This window comes from Empidonax traillii, unplaced genomic scaffold, assembly GCF_003031625.1.
Source record: "Empidonax traillii isolate 1590-97213 ecotype Southwest subspecies unplaced genomic scaffold, ASM303162v1 scaffold7:size3022706, whole genome shotgun sequence".
Lineage (NCBI taxonomy): Eukaryota > Metazoa > Chordata > Aves > Passeriformes > Tyrannidae > Empidonax > Empidonax traillii.
This window is the reverse complement of record NW_020955200.1, coordinates 632,983-657,250: the sequence shown is the minus strand read 5'-3', so window position 1 is coordinate 657,250 and position 24,268 is coordinate 632,983.

The window sequence follows — 24,268 nt, the reverse complement described above, 5'->3', positions numbered from 1 at the left end:
AAAGTTCTGTATTATTCCAGTATATTCATATTATTAAGATCATATTTACATGCATTTATTTTTCAGAAGAATAGGGAAGTGGAAAACTTTTTAAAGAAGTGTGACAGTAAAGCTGACATATTACACCTTGAGGAGATATTAAATAAAAAAATCTTAAGAAGGTTTTTATATCTAATTAAACATTTTTGCATTTGCTATTTAGATTTGTTAGTAATTGGATCTGATTACAGCTGATCGGGAGTGCATCAATCATTAGATGAGAACAGACATCTGTCTAGCAGTGTTATCCGAATTTTTGGTAGGTGACTCAGGAGGTTTTCATAACAATAACTTATGGTCTGGTACAAGTTATTGTTTTGTGACATGACAGTTTCAAACATAAACCTTTCAGAATGCATTTTTTTGTCTGCTTAGCCTATGTGTAAAATTTATTTTTTAAATCATATTATGTTTTTATGGAAGCTAGGCTTTCCTTCTTCATCTATAAAATTCCTACCGCCTATATGATGTTTACTGCACAATTGTGTTTGTGTCTAATGTCTCCCTCTGCTCTCCTATAAAACTGCATATGTTTGAGGGAACTGCTAGCAGAAAGCAAGTCTCTTTGCAAACCAGACTGTAATCTCAAATGAACCTCTATTACAAAACAATAATATGAAAAAATTAACTCTGTAATAAAGAGTTCTTTATTATAACTTCATGATAGTTGAGTTCATAAATGTGGAAAAGGTCTTTAAATTTTAACAAGTACACTATTAGAAAGAAAATTAGGAAAAAAAGTGTTTTAATTTATCAAGACTGTTTTCTAATATTTATCCTTCACCTTAATATGGTCCATTTGGCATCTATTACCACAAAAAGATGAGCCATAAAGCGTATTAAAAATTAAATTACATTAATAAAAATAAAATAAATTTTTTGATCAAAGAAGTTTTGTTTTTAATAATTAGTCTCAGGGAAAGATATTAAAATACACTTACGAAAACAAATAATTTTAAACCATGTGAATGCTTGCTATTTCCCTGTTGCTCAAGTTAGAGAACAATTTGAGGTAATAGACTGTATTTTTCATGTTTTATGTCTTATGTAAAATGTAATCAAGCTTCATTATTTTTTCTGAGTTGTACCATTTTAATTTTTTCTAACTAGATATAATTCCAATCTTACAGTACAAGATGCCACAAAAGCAGTAAAAATGTAGTTAGAGGAAGAAAAAAAATCCTTGACAAGGTACTTTTTTTTTTCCCCAGGTGATAAGAAACCAAATTTCATTCAGAAGAAAAGGTACATTTGAAGAGAAAGCACACTGGATAAACAATTGGGATATTACATAAAATGTCACATTATTATATGACAAGCAAGGCTAGATTTTTTACCTATTGTTCCATATATTTTGGGGGGAGTAAGACAGAGATGTTTACTTATTAGAAAAATTACAAAAATAAGATTTTATTTTTCGCACTCCATAATAAGTTTTATTGTTTTCTCAGATCTAAAAGATGAAAAAAAAACCTTAATAGTATGTAAAAACAGAAAAGCACACATGGATCAAGTGAAATAATTTAAATAATGCTTGAGTACAATTAAACAACATATTTACATAGATGCTGTGTTATTTCTGGAGTAAGATGTCTGAGATATTTAAAGACAAAGACATGCAACCAGAAAACTGATTTTGAGTTCTTTGGTAGCATTTTCTTCTGTATTACACAGCTGTTTTCTTTCTGTAATTTGTTGTTTAAATTAAAATTAATGAATCTCTGCAAATGTGACTACTTTCTAATCAAAATAAGTTTTAAAATTTTCCCACTTGTTGTTGCAGGCAAGGATTTCTTTTTCTTAGGCAGTGGAAAGAACAGTTATTAAGGAGAGTAGCACTGCTATCTTCATTCTCCTTTTTCTCATCCTTATTTGCCCAATAAAATCCACCTTTATTAAATTCTACTAGCTTCAAGTTGCTTCTGCAGCCAGAAGGCAGAAAACAGTGAGGTTAGTGTTCTGCTTCTTAGTAGGGACTGGGACTTCCTACCCATTTTCAACCTGTAGACCTAAATCAGAGGATATAGGAGACAATTACCTTGATGAACAGTAATTTCACTTCTAAAACTAGAAAACCAGTTCTAATATGTTTCACATTGTTGTTTTGTTGTGTGTCAACACAGATGCAGTCTAGATTAGGAGATACTTGCTATGGATAATAAACACTTATTTACACTGTCATCTGCTCCCAGCTCTTGCCATGATCTAAGATCACCATAAGCATTCTAGCAATGATTCTAGAGGGTCACTATGAAATTTATTTCTTCATCGGCACACTCTGAAAATTTCCATTGTGCTCCCGGTTTCCTGAATAGGTTTTCATGGACATATGTTTTCAACTAAAAGAATAACTAAACAAAATTTTGAAAATAAGAAATTCAGTAAGATGAAAAAAACTTTAATTCTTTAAGCATATATATTTCTTGTTATAACTTATACTGAAATTGTTGCTGAATTATTGAAGGGTTTTACACAAGGAGAGTTCTAATTCTCATTGATTTTAGAGGAAACACTTGTTTAATTTTTAAGCATTATTTTATTTCAAGTATTATTCACTCCATCACAGAAGTAAATGAGCAATAGAAGCATTTTACATCTTATACTGTGGGATTCTGTGGTGGACCAAGCACAGGAAAGAGATAAAAATCATGTGTCAAATTAAGAAAGCCCAGTCCAAAGAAAGATGTTAGGCTATTTTAAGTTGGGGTTTTGGTAGGGTTTATTTTTGGGGAGGGATGTTGAAAGAGGGGGGTTGACAAATCAATTAAAATTAAAACTTCACCAAAAGAGCTATTTACTCATCAATACAGTCCCAATTAATGCATGTGGAAAAAAACCCACCACAACGTCTTATGGTATCATAGGAAATTTTCTTTAGTTTTTGTGCTGTTTAAGACTGCTTTACTCCTAAACAAGACATTTTTAATATTTTATTAACCAACAGTCCTGCATCGCTATGGACACACCTGAGTATACACTGCATAAAACAGAAAAAAACTGCACTGTGATAATAAAATTCCTGAATTATCTGTGATGTGTAATTTGGGATTAAAAGAAGATATTATCTCTAATGAAGCTACAGTATTATCATTCCCTATTAGGGAATAACCACAATTATAAACTGCAATATTTTTAAAGAAAAATACTATAAAATGTACTTCTACAGACACAACTGGAGTTTTTGGCTGTCTGTAACAGATATGGCCCAAGACATGAAGCATTTGGAAACGCTGAGAGAAGTCTCCAGTCATCCCATTAAAAACTTCCAAATAGCACTATTTCTTGGCATCATGGAAATTTGCTGGCAATATTAAGACTGTAAGAAAGATAAATCTTATATCTCCTCCATACATGGAACTTGGGGAGGAATAAAAATGCAATGCTTTTCTTTATACTTCTCTTTTAACATTTCAAATCCAGGTTGGATTTGCAAAAATCTATGAAGGCCTCCAAATGTTATGAAAAGTACTCTAAAGGACTAGAGGTAACAGATATCTGCAGTCAGGTATAACGTTTGTGATATCTGCTGTCCCTCTGGTCAGCCTCCACAGTCATATCCATTGCATGCTGCAGATGATAGCTACTGCTGATGAGGAAAGCAAAGGTTAGGATACCCTTCAGCAATTCGAGGATAATCCTGGAAAAGGCACATGAATGGGTGGATAGGAAGCACATTGAAATGTGAGGGTGATGGATTTTTCAGATGAGATGGGTTGGGAGTAAGAAAGGTTTTATTGATTTCCGGGATAAGGAAAAAGTAAAAACGTATAGTTTTGGTAGCAAAAATGCTTTTCTTTTACCTGCAGAAAAGCAAAGAACATTTTCTCTTTTTTAGTAAAGTTATTAGTTCTAACTTGCCATTGATTTTTAAGAAGAAAGCCTACTTTTACTGTACTTCAAAATATCCCTCAATTCTCCAGGGACATTTTCTGAGAGAATTCAGCAACCATAAATATCCTTGACTTTTTAATGCATTACAATATCAATAATTTAAAAGGTTATTCTAAAAGAACTTTACAAAAGTATTCTACTGGTTTTAATGTTCTACCCCTTTCTGCAACAAAATATTTGTGCATATGTTACACCAGATATCTTTACTGAGCTATTTACTTAGTGTTGGAACCTTTTTCTTTGTAAACCTTTTTATCTTTATCTTTCAGTAGTCAAAATTACTTTCATCAACTGGGAAAGACATTTGCCTCTTGGGAAATTCCCCACACTGATTCTGAGTTCTGCACACATTTCTAGAGTTTTATGTAAAAGACTTTAATTTCCTTTCAATTCATTTCATGTTTTAGTTTGGTCAGCAATTGTGCTGCCTAAGGGATAGTTCCAAAATTGCCATTAAATAATGAGCAGATACAAGGTTGAGGTAAGTTACAGAACACGCTCCTAAGATTTTCAACAAGGCATGTAACTGTATAACTGTGGAAAAACTTCACGGATTTTGAGGTTTTATCTATCCCCAGAAGTTCAAGGAAGACAACCTCAGAGTAAAACCTGATAGTTATAAATTTTTGAAGCTTTTTATATCTATCGAAAATTGCATTTTTATTAATTTGCCATACAACTTACTGGGTGTTGCTTTTTTCATTTCTGTAATGGTTAATGGCAGGAAAATCAGCTACACTGGTTCCATCCAGATGTCTACCTATATATGTGCTTGTGTATGTGTGTGTATTATCATATAACTAGGAATGTTAGTAAAATAGTAAAAATATAATTAATCTAAATAAAAAACTAAAATAAATTGAAAGAACTCTTACAAGTTACCTAAAGAGCAGTAAAGTTATATTCTATGTGATTCTATTCCTCAAAGAATTAGTTGTAAAACCTTTTCTCTATATAGAAAATCTTATATGTGTATTTATCATTACTGTTCAAAAGAAAACTAAAAACCACATTTTTAAGCTCTTTAGCAGAGTTTACTAGAGAGCCATAGATAAAAGACAAGAAAAATGAGAAATTAATTTTTAAAAATAAACTAACTAATGACTTCTATCTAAAAATTCCCATCTGCCCCCCACCCTCCCACCCCAGCAGTATTGTATAAGTCAAATACTCTAAGTCTTCCAAGAAAGAAATTATGCTGATTTGCCACAATGGTCTCTCACAAAGGTATAGAATTTGCTTTTAAGGGTTATATTTGCTCTTCAGCTTGTATTACCATTGCTTTGGCTTTTATCAGTTGCCTTCTTCACAGAACACCTCCAAAGTAAACTTATTCTTTCCTAAAAGGAATTCCTGGAAATGCAATGACTTATTTCCCTGGAACAACTACTCAGAAAATTTATATAAAGCTGTATAGTATATTTCAACTTTTTTGTTCATTTCCTAGGGATCAGCAGGATTTAATGAGTTGTCTTCTATGTCAAGGAGAAAAAAAGCACAAAACAAACACAAAGCACAGAGCCTCATATGAACATATTTTTTCCTATGAATCTGACAGAAGTTCTCATTTTGTGTTTTCTCTGGCAAATAACACTTAAAAGTGATTCAGGAAATACATGTAACTACCCTTTAATTCAGACTTTGCCATGCAAAAGTCATTCTTTTTCTCTTTCCTTTCAGTAAAGTTACTCACAGACATATTCTCCTGAATTCTCACTCTACACACACCATGCCTGAATGACAAAAGTTGAAGGACGGAAACTGTGCAACTTTTCTGCTTCAGAGAGTTGAACAGACTATTTCCAGAATGATTTAGTTCAAGAGTCTTAGTGTGAGTGCCCCCAGTGGTTAACAGTGGTTAAGCCACGGCGCTGTCAATGCCAAGACCCAGGTTTGATTCCCAGTTAGGACACTCCCCGGGCAGATGGAGCTCGTTAGTCCTGTAAGGCAATCCATCTACATCCTGAGGACCTCGCTGCCACCGTCCAAGCTCGCTTGGCCCCGGCAGATGAACCTCAGGATTAAAGGGTGGGCTCAGTTCCGCGCACACTGTGTCTCACCTAAAAAATGCAATGCGCAGGCTGGAAGGTGTAAAGACCTTCCCCGGTTCTTCGTTCGAGAAGACTGGCCATTTACCTTATAAATACTGAGCTTTGGTTCTACCATATAAAGTTAATTCGATGTCCATCATTCATTCTTTAATTAGAAAAATAGTTTTTTCCACTACTTGCAAACTGAAGAGGAAAATTTGCCTTCCATAGAAGTCATTGGCCTGTTTATTACCCAATTCAGTAATTTCAAAACAGATTGGTACTTGATGATTTTTTTCCCTCATTATTTTTTTCTCATTATCAGTCTATTTCTAAATTTAATATGTGATAAACTCACAAAACAAAAGATTTCTTGTTATTCCTTATTGAGAGACTCTGCATAACACATTTATGTTGACAGCCCTGGAAAAACAAAATCTCATTGTACCTCTGAGATGCCAACACCTCAATTTTGTTATTTTTTTAAGCTAGAATGAAATGATTTGTTTCTGCCTGATTAATGTGTATTGATGAGTCCAGTCTACTGTAGTAGTCTTTACCTACTTTTTTATTCTCAGCACTATATAAATCAATACAGAAAAAAAAAATCAACTGTAGTTTTCTTAAAATTCAAGCCAAGAGCTGCAGTTAAGATGAGAGTCAACCCAGCTGTTCTTGCAAGCCAGCTATCTACTCTAAGGTATTCATCTAATATCCCTCTATAATCAATACAGTTCTAGAAGGCAATTTCACTCATTGTAAGTTAACTGACAGTAACAAATGGACTAACCAGCTCCCCAAAATATTGACTTCTGTTCACTGAGTGCAGAATAAGTCTAGGAAGCATAGACAGAGTACCTAACTGAGGAAAAGAAAATTTAGGTGACAAGTCTCTCAGTCTAGGTTTCAGGAGGTGCTGGGTATAAAACTGCAAGAAATCAGTACTAGTCTTTGTAGGATAAAATAGTAAATATCCCAAAATTTAGAAAAGTACAGGTTTAAGTGTTTATACGCTCAAAACCATGGATATATGCATCACTTTATCCTTTGCCCAAAACCATGGACATATGCATAATTTTATCCTTTTCATTTCCATTGTTTCCTATCATTATTTTGTATTAGTTTTTCTAACCTCCAGTTTTGCTTTTAATTCTGTTAAGGAATCCAGACACTGACAAAAACAGTTTCACACCTTTTCTTGACCAATTTCCTACCTTAAGCTCCTCTATACAAAGGAATACCCAAGCTTAGCTTATTGTGCAGATTTTTGTTTTGTCTCGCCACTCCCTTGAACTCACAGTTCCCTCCACTCCAGCTTCACAATGGAGCACTCCTGGACTATGCAGTCCTTTGCACTTTTCCCTAAACAAGTGTCTGTCATCATTCAGGTACACTAAGCAGTATATGTTACCAGGCCCAGGGACTCTCTCAGGATGGAAAAACACGGTTACTACACTATAATTTCCAGTATACAGATATTTTCTAAGAAATTATTTTCTGTTAATTAAAAAAGAAATTATGAATTACTAAGCAGCTCCCTGTTAACCACGTCATATTAACCAGAGTACCTGATAAGTATTTATTGCAGTCAGAAAACATTTACACTGAGCACTGTATTTCTATACTTTCCAAGAGAAAAAAAAAATAAGATTTTATTTTTACTAAAAGAAAAAAACTTAATTAAATACTATCTGGAAAAGATCAATTTTTCTAAAAGCTAAAATGCTTTCAGTTTCTTCATCATAGCAAGGTCATTTTGAGGAATTTAATTCCTTATATGTAGTGAAAATTGATTACTTTTTTTTTTTTCCTCAGATTATTGTTGCATTTACCCTATAGGGTCAGGCATGAAGGAATACATATGCATGTAGATAGTGTGAATGAATATACACCATGTAGACCAAACTGAGACCAGTGAAGCCACACAGCAAGAGTGACTCTGGTCCCAAGGATCTCACACTTTTCTCATTCTTTGAGTTTTCTTTTAATATATGAAAGCAAACTTAAAACACTAAAATTTTTTTAAAGATCACAAAGCACCCTTAATGTAATGCAAATATTAGAGAGCCTGTATGGTTTTCCCACATAAAAAGCGCTGTCTCACATATTTTTCAAAGCTTGAGTTTCATTCTGATAGTAAAATAGCTAATTGTGAGGGCTAGGGGAAGGGGGAAGGAAAAAAAGTGAGTTTCTGTGCCATGTATTTAACTTGGCTGGGCTATATCTGCTAATTCAAATGTTCAACGTAGCTAAACGTGTCAATCTTACAACACAATATTACATAGTTCATCTGCAAGCAGTGCTGTATTTGTTGCTTATTAAATAGGACTCTTCAATGAGCTTCTAAGTGACAGACATTATTTAAGAAATCTTTTTAAAATATCTTTGATAGTCACAGTTTCTGTCATTAGTAGGGCAGCCTGACAAATTATTAATGACATATTTATGCTACCACTGGTATTCCCTGGCAGCTAGGACATAGGAACAAAATATTTGGAAGACAATATGTATACAGTACACCGGGTCTTTGCCATTTAGTTATTTGCGCTGAGTTTTGCATTAATTATAAGGGGGTGATGGTGGGGTGTTCCTAAATTGGGCTACTGTTTTTGTGGCAAGTAGGAAATGCCATGGATTTTTGCTCTTTTGTACACTTGTCATCATGTCAACCATTTCACTTTATATAGTTTAGAGGCTCAAAGGCCCCTATGCTCTATCATTTCTGAATTGCAATTGGATCTGAATTGCATTTCTCCCTTTCCTGGTAGTATTTTCACCTTTTTTAAAATTAATTCACTGAAAAGGGTAGGGGCAACAGCTCACTGCAGGAGGCAGTGTGGGATCAGGGCAGTTCATGGCAGCATGCAGAGGCAGCTCCAAGTCCAGGGCATCATGCATCAGTACTGCACAATGCAGCTGGGAGGGATGGTGTACTTAAATTCACTAGCAGCTGGTCTGCTTCTTGCTGTTTCCCAAGGAATCAGATATGCATAACAGCTACCGGATTAACAAATGAATAATACATTTGTGCTGCCTGAGGAGTCACCAAAGGTGCATATATCATAGATCCTGGATTTGACTACGAGTTGCTTGTAGTATTTCTTCTAAATCAGAATATTCACTCTATATTTAATATGTAGACTGAACAAGACTCTGAGGCTATAGAAATACTTTCAAGACAATGGAGCTGCATCTAACTTTTCTTCAACAGGGTAGAGTGCCCTGTGCTTTCTACTCTATCCTATTAAGTACTTCACAGTCCATACAGTCTGGAGTAGTTTCTTGAAAGCCTCATTTGCAAAATATAACAACTGTCTGGTCTGTATCAGCCTAACAAAAATACAGAGAGACAAGACCACAGCTGTTGAAAATGTGTATAATTCCAGTGAAGTTAATGCACCTATGGGAATTTCTGCTGTTAGACCCAGAAAACTGAATGCTTTCTAAACAGAACATGAATAAAGTCTTATGATAAAGTCATAAAACCTAATAATAAGTACTGCACAACAGCATGAATGATAGCATCACAGCTGGAGGCAAAAGAAAGTGCAAAAGGATGGGTATGCCTTCAATGGTTGCAATCTATTAAGTACTGTAATTATATTCTATCCTCAATATTGTGCTCTATCTGATAGCCAAGCACCATTCAATAGCATATTTATGTATCAAATTTCTCTCCAGCAAAAATAATTTCATACTTTGAATAAACCTTTGAATAGACCTTGAGACAAGTAGACTCTACAGTTCTTTGTTGCTTTCAGAAAACAAGTGACCTTTAAACTCCTTTTGAATGATCTCAGTTGTGAGATTTCAGGTCTGATGCTTTTAGTGCATTCAGTTAGATCTAGTGGGGGCCGTGCTAAACTAGTTGCATTTAGGTCCTGAGATTTCAATTTTAACCGTTTGTTTTCACTTGAAACTAGGTCAGAATATACTGTTATGAAGTGTGTAAAACCACTGAAGTAAACATTAGTCCTACATGGATTTCAAGGAGTCAATAAATCATAGGGTTTAATCTGTCTAGCAAGGGCAAAAGGACTCCAGCCCAAAGGTTCTTGGGACTGATCAGGAGGACTTTAAACTAGGTTTGAAGGGGGAAGGGTTGAAATCAGGCTCTCCAGAGATGAGCCTAAGGGTGGAAAGCCAGGGTTAGAAGTGAAATCAGAAGCCCAGCTGAAGTGCATTTACACCAATGCAAGCAGTATGGGTGACAAACAGGAGGAGCTGGAAGCCATCGTGCAGCAGGAAAGCTGTGAGGTAGTCACCATCACGGAAATGTGGTGGGATGACTCGCATGATTGGAGTGTTGCCATGGATGGCTACAGGCTCTTCAGAAGGGATAGGCAAGGTAGGAGAGGTGGAGGGGTGGCTCTATATGTTAGAGACTCTCATGACTCTCTAGAACTTGAAGTCAGTAATGACAAGGTCGAGCGCTTATGGGACAGAATCAGGGGGAAGGCCAACAAGGCTGACATCCCGGTGGGAGTCTGTTATGGACCATCCAACCAGGATGATGAGGGTGAGGAATTGTTCTACAAGCAGCTGGCAGATGTCTCAAAATCACCAGCCCTTGTTCTTGTGAGCAACTAAACCTGCCGGATGTCTGCTGGGAGCTCAACACAGCAGAGAAGAGGCAGTCTAGGAGATTCCTAGAGTGTATGGAGGACAATTTCCTGTTGCAGCTGATAAATGAGACTTGCAGGGCCCGGGCTCTGCTAGACCTCCTGTTCACAAACAGAGAAGGGCTGGTTGGAGTTGTGGTGGTCAGAGGCCATCTGGGGTACAGTGACCATGAAATGATAGAGTTCTCAATACTCAGGGATGCAAAGAGAAAATAAAACTTCTACCCCGGACTTCTGGAGGTCAGATTTTGGCCTTTTCAGAAGGCTGGTTCAGGGGGTACCTTGGAAAACAGGCCTTTACAACAAAGGGATCTGGGAGGGATGGACATGCTTCAAGGAGGAAGTCCTGAAAGTACAGAAGCAGGCTGTCCCAGTGTGTTAAAGGTGAGCCAGCGGGGAAGACAGCCAGCCTGGCTGAACAGGGAGACTTTGAATGAAATCAGGGGGAAAAAGAGAGCTTACCAATGGTGGGAGAGAAAGGCTGGCTACACATGACGTGTTTAGGAATGTAGTTAGGTCATGTAGAAAGAAAATTAGACAGGCAAAAGCACAATTTGAACTCAGTCTAGCCACTTCTGTTAAGGACAACAAAAAATCTTTTCTAAATACATCAGTAGCAAAAGAAGGGGCAAGGAAAACCTCTATTCTTTGTTGGACACAGAGGGGAACATAGTCACCAAAGACAGAGGATAAGGCTGAGGTACTTAATAACTTCTTTGCCTCAGTTTTGAACACTAAGACAGGTTGTCCTCAGGACAACTGGCTCCCTGAGCAGATAGACAGAGACAGGAAGCCAAATAGCCCCCCTGTAATCAAGGAGGAAACAGCTGGTAACCTGCTGAGTCCCTTCAATCATCACAAGTCTATGGCACCAGATGGGATCCACCCTAGGGTGATGAGGGAACTGGTGGAAGAGCTCACCAAGCCACTCTCCATCTTCTACCAACAGTCCTGGCTCACTGGGGAGGTCTCAGGTGATTGGAAGTTGGCAAATGTCACGCCAATCCACAAAAAGGGCTGCGAGGAGGACTCAGGAAACTCTAAGCCTGTCAGCCTGACCTCAGTGCCTGGCAAGGTTATGGAGCAAATCATCCTGAGTGCAATCACACAGCACTTACAGGATGGACAAGGGATCAGAGGCAGCCAGCACGGGTTTAGGAAGGGCAGGTCCTGTCTGACCACCCTGATCTCCTTTTATGATCGGGTGACCTGCCTGGTGGATGAGGGGAATGCTGTGGATGTGTCTATCTGGACTTCAGCAAAGCTATTGATACATTCTCCCACGGTATAGTCCTGGAAAAGCTGGCAGCCCACAGCTTGGACAGGGACACTCTGTGCTGGGTCAGGAACTGTCTGGAGGGCTGGGCCCAGAGAGTGCTGGTGAACGGGGCTGCATCCAGTTGGTGACCAGTCACCAGTAGTGTCCCCCAGGGATCAGTGCTGGGCCCAGTCCTGTTTAATATCTTTACTGATGGTCTGGATGAGGGAACTGAGTCCACCATTAGGAGATTTACAGATGACACCAAGTTGGGGGTGTATGTTGATCTGCTGGAAGGCAGGAGGGCTCTGCAAAGGCACCTGGACAGACTGGAAAGTCAGGCTGATTCCAACGGGATGAGGTTCAACAAGGCCAAGTGCCGGGTCCTGCACTTTGGCCACAACAACCCCTGCAGTGCTACAGGCTGGGCACAGAGTGGCTGGAGAGCAGCCAGGCAGAAAGGGACCTTGGGAGTCTGGACTGACAGGAGGCTGAACATGAGCCAGCAGTGTGCCCAGGTGGTCAAGAAGGCCAATGGCATCCTGGCCTGGATCAGGAACGGTGTGGCCAGCAGGAGCAGGGAAAGGATTCTCCCCATGTACTCAGTGCAGGTGAGGCCACACCTGGAGTGCTATGTCCAGTTCTGGGCCCCTCGGTTCAGGAAAGACATTGAGGTGCTGGAGCAGGTCCAGAGAAAAGCAACAAGACTAACAAAGGGATTGCGCACAAATCCTATGAGGAGAGGCTGAAGAAGCTGGGGTTCTTCAGCCTGGAGAAGAAGATGCTCAGGGGAGACCTCATCACTCTCTACAACTCCCTGAAAGGAGGTTGTAGCCAGCGGGGGGTTGGACTCTTCTCCCAGGCAACCAGCCTGGGAGGACAAGAGGGTACATTCTTAAGGTGTGCCTTAAGAGAAAGTAATCAGACATTGGAGTGGACTGCCCAGGGAGGTGGTGGGTTCTCCATCCTTGGAGGTTTTTAAGATGAGACTGGATGTGACATTTAGTGCCATGGTCTAGTAACCACGGCAGTGTTGGATCAAGGGTTGGACTTGATGATCTCGGAGGTCTTTTCCAACCCACCTGATTCTATTATTCTATGGTAGTGAACATCATCTCATATGGCTAGAATGTTTCTGAAATGTGAGATAAAAGAGATAGTAATTTTTTTTTTCTCAGAAGAGTTTATGCTTGGCAATAAAACATGGGATTGTAGTTCTAACAGGATCTGAAATCAATATATTTCAGGCTTTCTATAAGGTGCTCATCTAGTGCTTCATTTTCAATGTTTCAAAATATTTTATTTAGAAGAAATTATCTGTGTAGTATGCACATGGTCCACAGACCATATTCTGTCTCATCTTTCCTAAAGCTCAGCAGTGGGGACCAACTCTCTGTGTAAATAATTTATCTACCAGGAATGACAATTTAGATCAGACTTTTGCAAGCACAAAAGTTACTAGTAATATATCATTTTTAACATATTTATTCTCCAAAGCATGCATAAGGAAAGACAGGGGAAAAATGTGAAGTAACTCTTGGCCTGGTATCCCAAATATCTCCTTTCATTCTAGAAAAGTCACATTCAACTTCTATCAACATTCAGAGATGTTAAAAAGTCAAATTATTCAAAGTGATGATTCAGTGGGAGCTGGCCAAACGGCTCCTCAAAACAGCCTTACAACCTCAAGAGCTTTAGCTAGTTATTTTATCTAGGAATTAATGTAACTACAGGTTAGAGGAATTTATGTCAAGAAAAGATGAAAATATTTATCTTCTTAAGGAATAAATGTATCAATTGTTCATGGACCACGATTATACAAAGTTAACCTCATGAGTGCAGGCTAGTACTGAGAACAAGTGATGCATCTATTATAACGTTACAACCCACCTACTGAAAGGCTACTTTGGAACACCCACAAATTCTGGCCTTGATGAAGAAACTGTGTTCACAGCTGATTTTATACAAACTTTAAAAATACCCTGTATTCATCTATTAATTCATATTGATTGACCATAGACAGTGTAAATACTATTACCAGAGAAATAGTTGAGGTTTGCTGCCATTATAAAGAAAAACTTGAAATTTGGAGCAGAGTTCCTTTCAATACTTCAGTGGTATGATAACATAAAACATATCTTGAAAGAGAGAGGGATAAATAGACACTCAGTTTTAGCAAGAAAAATGTTATATAACTACTAAAGATAATGTTCTTTCCTTGAAAATCATAAGTTGCAAAACATTTTAAAACACCTGTTTACTTGAAAGCCTTTTGTTAAAGATGATCAGTTGAAGCATTAAATCACTATATATGTGAACGTAAAATCTCCCATATGGCACAAAATGCAAGTTCAGAGAGTATGGTGAGCTCATCTGCCAAATGGCATTCAAATCAACATTAAAATCAATAGTGATCATAACACTAAGCTACTTATCCATCAAATGTAGCCCTAAGGAATTGTCATTGGAACTGATCATAATTACGATTATGTTAGTACTTTGAAATTCTTTGAGATGACAGGGTTGGGGTTTTTCTTTTTGTTTTTTAGAAAAAAAGTAAGTCTGAATACTTGATATTTATTATTTCAATTTTCTGCTTCATTGGCCAATTAAATAATACAGTTGTAGTTTTCTCCTGTCATTGGATTATGCAATTGTGAATTATTTTGAATAAGGGAAAAGAAATGGATAATTCATCTGAGCTCTTCTTTCATGGAAATAAAATGAAGACAACTTGCAAGGTAGAGATGACTGAGTGGTACAATAAGAAGAGAAAACCAGGCCCAGAGAATTTTATAGCATTTAAATCCTGTCTTTTTCTTTGGCAAGGAAGCCTGATAACTATTTAAAAATACATAGGTTCTTTCTTAATAGAAAAAGAAAACGACACATGAACTGTCTTTCCGGACAATCAGTGCTGCCTTATCATATCTGTAGAAGTAAATGCCCTGATGTATTCATGGAGAACGTAATTAACATTACCTTTTCTTCTGACTTTGACTTTTTAAACTATATTTACATTACTTTCACATAAAAAGAGGGAGAGACACAACAATACTCCTGACAGCTTCAAAAGAAACAGATACCAACAACTGGTTTTTGGTTCAAATGTACGCAACCTAAGAAACAAGTTTGGCAGGTTTAGGTTAGGTTTTAAACTAATTAACCTATTAATCTAACCTAAGCAGGTTAGGTTAGGTATATTTTGTGAGGTTCCCACAGCCTTATACTAACCAATAAAAAAGGCCTTGTTGATGACAAAAAGGTTGGGGGCAGCCTTGGCTGTAGTGACCATGAAATGGTAGAGTTCAATACTGAACTAAGAGGTAGCAGAACAGCAAGCAAGATTATGAACATGGATTTCTGGAGAGGTAACTTTGGCCTCTTCAGGAACCTGCTCAGAGGAATAGCATGGGATAGAGCTCTAGAAGAGAAGGGAGTCCAAGATACCTGCTCAATATTTAAGCAGCACTTGCCCCAAGCTCAGAGCCATGTATCTCCATGATGAAGACAGCAGGCAAAGGCAGCAGGAGATCTGCATGGATGAGCAGGGAGCTCCTAATAAATCTCAAACACAAGAAACAAATTTTTGTGATGTGGAAAAAGGGACAGACAGGCCATGTGGGAGGACTAGGAGAGCATCATCAACATACTTAGGGATGTGAAAAGGAAGGCCAAGGCCCACTTGGAATTGAGTCTGACAGATGATATGGAGGACAACAATAAGGGGTTCTACAAGTATATCAGCAGCAAACAGATGATTTAGGAAAATTCCAGTCTGCTGCTGAATCACATGGGTGTCCTGGTAATGGAAGACAGAGAGAAGGCAGAATTACTGAATACCTTCTTTGCCTAAGTCTTCACTGCTGAGGATGGCTCTGAAGAATTCCCCCTGGTCATAGAGGGCTGGGTTAAATATTAGCTAAGCAGACTTAACACCTGTAAATTCGTGTGCCCTGATGGGATGCACCCATGGGCGCTGAGGGTGCTGGCAGGTGTTGTTGCTCTGTCACTCTCCATCATCTTTGAAAAATCATGGAGAATGGGAGTGGTGCCTAATGACTGGAGAAAGGCCATCCTCAAAAAAGGCAAGAAGGAGGACCTGAGAAACTACAGGCCAGTCAGCCTCACCTCTGTCCCTCGAAAGTTGATGGAACAAGTCATTCTGGAGGTTATTACCAAGCATGTGAAAGAAAAGAGGGTCATCAGAAGTACTCAGCATGGATTCACAAAGTGGAAATCATGCTTGACCAATATGATAGCCTTCCATGATGACATGGTAGAATGTGTTGACATGGGGAGAGCAGTGGATATTGTCTACCTCAACTTCAGCAAGGCTTTTAACACTGTCTCCCATAACATTCACATAGGTAAGCTCAGGAAATGCAGGTTAGATGAATGGACAGTGAGATGGATCAAGAACCAGCTGAATGGCAGAGCTCAGAGGGTAATGACAGTGGAGTAGAATCCAGTTGGAGGCCTGTAGCCAGTGGCAGTCCCCAGGGATAACTACTGGGTCCAGTCTTAATCATCTTGTCTATCAATGACCTGGACAAAGTGATAGGATGTATTGTTGGCAGGTTTGCTGATGATACAAAACTGTGAAAAGTGGCTGATATACCTGAAGGCTGTGGACCTTGATAGGCTGGAGAATCCAGAGGACTGGCTAATCACCAACCACATAAGTTCAACAAGGGAAAGTGCTGGATTCTACACTTGGGAGGGGGCAACCCTGTATGTACACACAGACCGGGGAATGAGAGGCTGGAAAGCAGTGCTGCTGAAAGGGACTTCGGGGTCCCTGTCGACAGCAAGTTGATTATGAGTCAGTAGTGCCCTGGCAGCCAGGAGGGCCAACCGTGTCCTAGGGACATCAAGCAAAGCATCACCAGCCAGTCAAGGCAGGGGATCTGCTCTGCTCTGCACCGGTGCGGCCTCACCTTGAATATTGTGGTAGTTCTGGCCACTGTAATATAAGAAAGATATTAAGCTGAGAGAGTCCAAAGGATGGCAATGAAGATGGTGAAGGGCCTTGAGGGGAAGCCATTTGAGGAGCTGCTGAGGTTACATGGTCTGTTCAGCCTGGAGGAGACTGAGGAGAGAGCTCATTACAATTACAACTTCCTTGTGAGGGGAAGAGGAGGGGCAGATGCTGATCTCTTCTCTGTGGTGGCCAATGACAGGACCCAAGGGAATGGCCTGAAGTTGTATCAGGGGCAGTTTAGAAAATTTCGTCACTGTGTCTGTCTGGGCACTGGAAGAGGCTTCCCAGGGAAGTGGTCATAGCACCAAGCCTGACAGAGTTCAAGAAGCATTTGCACAACACTCTCAGGCATGATTTTTGGGGCTGTCCTGTGCAGGGCCAGCAGTTGGACTCAATGATCTTTGTGGGTCCCTTTTAACATAGCATATTCTATGATTCTGTGAACTGGGTGTAGAGAAACCAAAAGAGTTTCCACAAGGGCAAATGTACGGTCCTGCACCTGGGGACAAATAACCCCAAGTACCAGTAAAGACTGGGAAATGACCTGCTAGAGAGCAGCTCTGTGGAGAAGGACCTGATAGTCTTGGTGTGTGACAAGTTGACCATGAGCTGTCAGTGTGCCCTTGCAGCCAGGAGGGCCATTGGTATCCTGGGGTTCACCAGGAAGAGTGTGGCCAGGAAGCTGAGGAAGGTGATCCTGCCTGTCTACTTGGCCCTAGTGAGGCCACATCTGGAGTACTGTGCCCAGTTCAGGGCTCCTCAGTCACCATTATGCTTGATGGCACCCTGCTCTCCCCTGTAGAGGCTGAACGCCTCCCTGCCCATAGGAAGCAGTGAATTTTTGCTTTGCTTGTGTGTAGAGCTTTCACTTTCCTTATTAAACTGCCTTCATCTCAACCCATGAGTTTTCTGGCTTTTACCCTTCCAATTCTCTCCCTCATCCCCTCTGGTGGGGAAGTGAGCAAGTGGCTATGAGGGGCTCAGTGGCTGTCTGGGGTTAAACCACAACACTATATTACCTGACTCATTTGTCTGCAGTTCTGCCCAGTGCATTTGAAATACTCACCACTGAATGATCAGACATAGCAAGAGGGCTCTAGAAACAGTTTTGTAGAAGTCAAAGAGATGATTGAAGGACTAGAATGGCAGCATCTTAGCAAAAAAAAAAAGCCAAAAACAAAGCCTGAGACAACAGTTAGAAACATCTGTAATAGTGTAGAATCTGTAAACCACCTCTAAAAGAACTTAGATGGTTGGTCTTTTAAATACTCTAAATGTGGAATGATAAGACCACAGTAGAACACTTGGATAGATTCCCATGTATATGGCAAACAACATTCCTCAAAGGTACTCACTAGTATATGCTTGCACTATTTTAATTGTACTCCCAATGGATGCTCTGATGAAGTTTGTTCAGTAATTCTCAGCAGTTTAAAACCACTACTAGGAAAAGAAGGAGAAACTGAAGAAAAATAGTAATGGCTTAAAAGAGTAATGCTACACTCCCTTCATTGTCCTGGGGAAAAGTGGGAAGCTCTTATGAAAAAATGTGTCCAAGATTCCCTTCTCTTTTTTGTAAGATCATCACAATTAAATTGTTTATAAAATAGTATGGAGCAATCCTATTATGGTTTACTATACAGATTAGTAAAGCAACATTAATTCCCCCTATCAGACAAGTTCCACAAAGATAATCTTCATTAAAACTGTACTTTCATCTCCCACAAGAAAAAAAAAAATCCATGATTCCTTCACTATTTTATTGGGGTTTTGCAATGCTTACTTTTGGCTGTTATTATCTCTGCAGCTGGCTGATTACACAGTATAGCTCAAAAGCATGGTCTAACATCACAACCTCTTATGCAGAAGATGAAGTTTGCTTTTGGCAGTTTCTTTTCATTTTTCCATATCACAGGGACTGTCATGATCCACAGTTTTTTCAAAGAGTATCAGATACTTACACTAAAACTCCACTGATGTCTGTGTTTTGAGCTTCCATGACCCAACCTGGAACATACATATCAATACAAAGAAAAAATATGTGTGCTCCTAGAGCTACCACATGTTTTGCATCACTTGCACATAGTAGGACTATGTAATGTATGGATATATAACTCAAATTATACTTGTCTACTTGCAAAACCTGCTATTTAGGGTGTGCTTGTCCATTTTTACCTTTGAAATCTTTTCCCTGGATTATATGAGACACTGTACTCCACAAAAGACATCGTGAGACACTTCTAAACTGACACAATTACACTTAGGTTCCTATATGCTCTTATCTATCTCTGATTACAGTCAATAGAGATAGCTAATCAATAGAAGCAGTGCTGCCTCAGGAGCAATTTCAGGTCAAGCTGGAGATGCTTACTAACGTTTGCAAGGCTTTCTCACCTAAATCAAACTCACCATCCAAACATAGACATTTCAATTTAAATATTTCAAACTGAATACAGTCCTCATAATATGAATTCAGCAGCATCTTCATTCATACCATTGCATGCTATTGTCAAAATTATACATTTCTCTGTTTACTGCACCTCTGCTGCCTAATGGAGACCAAATCAATAGTGTTTCACTTCACGTGAACCTCTTCTACAACTCCCATGACACATTTACTTTTCTGATTTAATCAGGCAAGTGTGCTGTACCTCTCAGTATAAGCACTCAGAGATGATTTATGTTTTAGAAATACAACAACCTAACTGTTTTCCCCTATCTTCAATGTTTGCACAGTCTTTGTAGTGATCATCAACATATTGCTGTCGGTTCTTGGCACCGATATGGGAGATTTAACAGCAAATGACAGAAAGAGAGGTAAACAGTAGTGGTAAGTAGGGTGCAAGATCACAGTTTTCCTGGCTTTTGCCTGAGTGCTTCAATGGCTTTGTGTTTGCCTGGGTTCTAACTAACTGTCACGATGCAAAGAAGCCAGGTATACTTCATGTCAAGCCTTCTAAGAACCCTGGAGCACTGACCACTATGTAAAAGGGGGCTGGCATCACATCAGAGGAGATCATATGAGACACTTCTCCGTTGAGATCAGTTAGAATTAGAAGAATGACAATTTATCACATGTTGACTTTAGCCAGTTCCTTCGTAGTTCTAGGTCTGACTGGTTCCCAGGAGAGGCATCAGATACCAAGTGCTAGGCTACATTCCCCATCCCCCACAAAGAATAAAAGCTTTATCTGATTACAGTGATTTATTGAACCCTACCAATATGACAGGTAATGCAAAAGGTGGACTTAACTAACCCAGAAGTCTAAAATGAAAATAGCTTTCTTCGCGAGGCAAAAGGTTTCTATGACTGGCAATACTTACATATGCACATATGTATTTTGCTAACCCAAATTTTGCTTTTCACTCTAACTAATCATAGAGCAAACTATACCAAAAGAGGTTCTATTCTTTACATTTTTATTAAAACTGGTTACTGGCTCCAATATGACTCTTAACTCCCTGTTCTAGAACAGTCAGTCAGAAGATATATACCTTCAGCTGTTAACTGAGCATATTAGCATGGAAATTCCACAGAACAAAGTACAGAACTCACACCATGCTAATTTTACATTGCCTTCTTTCAGAGCAGGATCCCCTTATTTTATACTGGCCCACCCAGTAGCAGAAGCTGGCTAGGAATCACTTCTGAAGATCTGGAGAGAATTAGAGGGAGACACCAAAGATCCAATTTGTAATGAGATTTTAATTCAATCCAGGCTATACAAAGGAAGAAAAAAGGACTTTTATTAATGTGCTAAAGTTACTTGTAGATGCAGGGCAAAGCAGTAAAAGTCCAACCCAGTGAGTCATTGAGAACATGCAATTCCTGGTGAGTCACTGAGCATCACAGCACTGAACAGCATTCCCTTATTTTTCCATATCTCCCTATTGCCTTGAGAAAAATGTAATCTGAAAAAAAAAAAATCTGTTTAAAAATAGTAACAAAATATCCTGAATGCCTTCATTAGTGTTTCTGATGTCTGTTGCAGTTTGATTTTGCAAAAAATTCTAAATAGGAGTTTTTATTACTAGCAGTTAGCTCAGGTTTTGTCAGGTGCCCATCACATTTCCTTCTGTAGTCATGTTATGTCAATGCCTTTCTCTTTCTCTTCCTTTCTGAAATGTGTCAAGACTAGGTATGCATTTGCACTAAAATGTATTTAGGAAAAAGGATAAAATAGTTTGAGAAAGCAACAACTTATCTGAAAAACTGTTGAAAAAAATAATTTGAAATCATCTTCTAAACTTTGAGAATATTTTCATAAAACCTTCCACCCAAAGTGGAAAATACATCTAGAAAGACAATACATAAACTTTATCTGCTTTTAAGCAACATATATTTGTAGTCTGAAGCAATGTATAGCCCCAGAAGGTATGGCCCCAGAATTTAGTGGGAACACTAAAAAGGGGTCACAGTGAGATCTCAAATGTTCTATAAAATGTACTAGAAGAAGAAAGAGAAGTTATATTTTGTCACTTAAGAAATATCACCTGACCATTAACCAAACATTCTCCTTCTGACATTTACTTGTTCATGCTTTCATGCCCCTATTCAATGGTTATTACCTATACAGTATGATGTTTCTAACCCATCCTGGATCAAAGGGAAGAAAAGGTTCGGAACACAGAGGCAAGGTCAGTCACTGATATGAAACACCACCATATTTCAAGTATTTCTTGTGAATCATTAAACTGATTTCCCATAAAGTCACAAATAATGTTAAAAACTTGCTTTTAACCTACAAGGTCCTTCATGGATATAAGTCACCTTATTTAACTGATTTCTATCCATTCCCCTTGAATTTCAGGCTATGAGACTCTTCAAAACTAGTTGCAAAAATGCTTCTACACATATTTTGACTTATTTATAACTTGGATTTCAGTTGGAATACTAATGGCATATTCAAATTTACCTTTCATCTGATTCAGTAGCAGATAAGTACACACACCCTCTAAACACTGTCATACACACCCGGCCACACTTGGAGACTTCATGAGTTATCAAAGCCTTTACTGATTATTGCCTCAAGGGTCTAGAATTCTCAGTTTAAGTTCTCTAAGAAAGTACCTGCCTTTATATTTCTCTGATTTTATCAAAGCTAGGATTAGCTCATCCCTCTTTCTGTGGTTTAAGTTGATCTTCTTTAATCTCTCAAAAAAACTTTTCCCTTGAAATGCACCTATTTCAGGAGGTAGTGAATATGAACATCATTTTATTCTCAGGATGTGAGATATGAACATACTTTCACAGAGATTAATGCTAAGAAAGACTCATGACAGTTAAGAACTTATTTAAAATTAGCCCCAGATATAAGTATATTTCTTTGTAATGACTCAAATATCCACATTTATTAACCATTTCCAGTTGCAGCCCAAGAATTCAGTAACAAAGGGGCTGTAATGAGATCCCAAATACTGTTATGAAAAAAAAAAAAAAAAAAACCACGGGGGGGGAACAAAAATACCCACCACATTAGAACCAGGAAGAAAAACTATTTATTATTTTTTAATTTTAATTTATTGGCTTTAAAACAGAATTATTTCATAAATAGCAGAAATCCTTTTATTTATGAAAATGAAATGTGCCAGGACTATATTCATGCAGTGTTAACAACCTAAAACACAAAATCCACATGAGTTTTCCTTGCCAGTTCCACTCTTTGCAGCTACCACAGTACATTTCAGAGAAAGTTCACGTAGTTTCCTGTGTTAATTCTCCCTCTCTAGTCATACATTTACCACATGCCTAGCATTACAAGTCAGCTCAAGTTCTTACTAACAAGCCTGGACGTATGCATATCTAGGGACTCAACAGTAGAGTCCAAACTATGATTCACCCTTAGTTACCATTGGAAAAAAGTTTCTTACTTTGAAAAGTGTTACAAAAACAGCAAAGGAAAAACAAGAAAGTTGGCAAAAATACAGCATTATTATGTACCTCATTAATGGAGAGTCTAATTAAAACAATGGAGAGCTTTTCATCACCAACAAGTTAAACATTTCCTTAATACTTAATGGGTGAAAGGTTGTAGCATCCCACAGATGATAGAGAGGAACATTCTGTTCCATATTTAAGAAACAAAATTATTTGAAACATCCATCATTTTCAAGACACATTAGGAATCCTAACAGCGCAGAAAAGTGCTGTACTGTGCCCTGGTGGACAAATGCAAATAAATAAAATTTATTCAGTTCAAACAGTCCATTTAAGGCATTTACATTTTATGTTTAGTGTGAAGAGAGTATAACAACAATACAAAATTTTCAGTCCTTAATATTTACCTTCATACGTTAGTTCAGGGTGGGGTTTTTTTTACCTTATCAGATATAAGGTAATCCACAGTTGTATGTAGTTTAACCAACTACCATGAAATTGAGGAGGGGGAGAATTCTTCTCACTCTTTAGATTATATTCTGCTGCATTTCAATGCAAGTTCCTCTAGCCTGAATTGCTTTAATTGTAAAATGCAAGTAGAATTGGGAGAACAATGAGACCACGGATAAGTAACTGGCAGATTGGCAGGTCAGGAAGACTTAGAGAAGACTTTGTTTAATACACTAAATTTTGGCTAAGTGAAAGCTACCAACTAACATTTAAAGTCCTCTCCTGTGCATAACTGAACCATAACCTCATGGTTTACTTATTGCTCATAGGCATTTACCAGAGTCTGGGACAGACACTTTCATGTTCTTTTTTGTCATTCAGACTCACAGAGAATGAGGGTTGCATTTCTTTTTCAAAAAAAGAAAAAGAAAAAAAAAAAAAAAAACAAAAAAAAAACTTTTAACTTTAGATGAGATGCAACACTATGCCAATACATAGGTTTTGGGAACATAACTAGTACCATAAGCCCTTAATGCATGTATTTAGAACTGCGGCACCACACTGGATGAAAATAATAGATTCATTTCTACACTGTGCAGTGCAGACACATAGGTTCATGTCGTAGTTGTGTCATATTTTGAGGTAACTTGTTTTTCAACCATGGTAGCACAAACTAGCAGAGCTTCTTTGAAAAGTAATTTTTGTAGAGCACATGACATGTCCATTATTCTCAGAGAGGTCAGCTTTGAGACCTTAACATGTAGGTAATTCAGTATTACTCAAGACAAACCATCTCAGTTCAGTGTAAGAATCAATAAGATAATAATAAGCCATATCATTTACAATACAAATAGTGTGTATGTAAGTGCCAGGCTTATAGAAAACATAAAACACATTATTCTAACTCAATGTCTTTTGACTAAAAGGTGGCTAAGAAACTTAGTGACGGAAAACACCTCCTTTAGCCTTTAGAATTCTGTTTTCTTTGCTTGATGCATATTGACTTTATTGAAAAGTCCAGATGGTTATTATCCACTTGGATAAGTCAGCTCAAATAAATTTTAAGATCCATTTTGAAATACCATATGGACGATTTTCTTGCTGAAATGCAAGTCC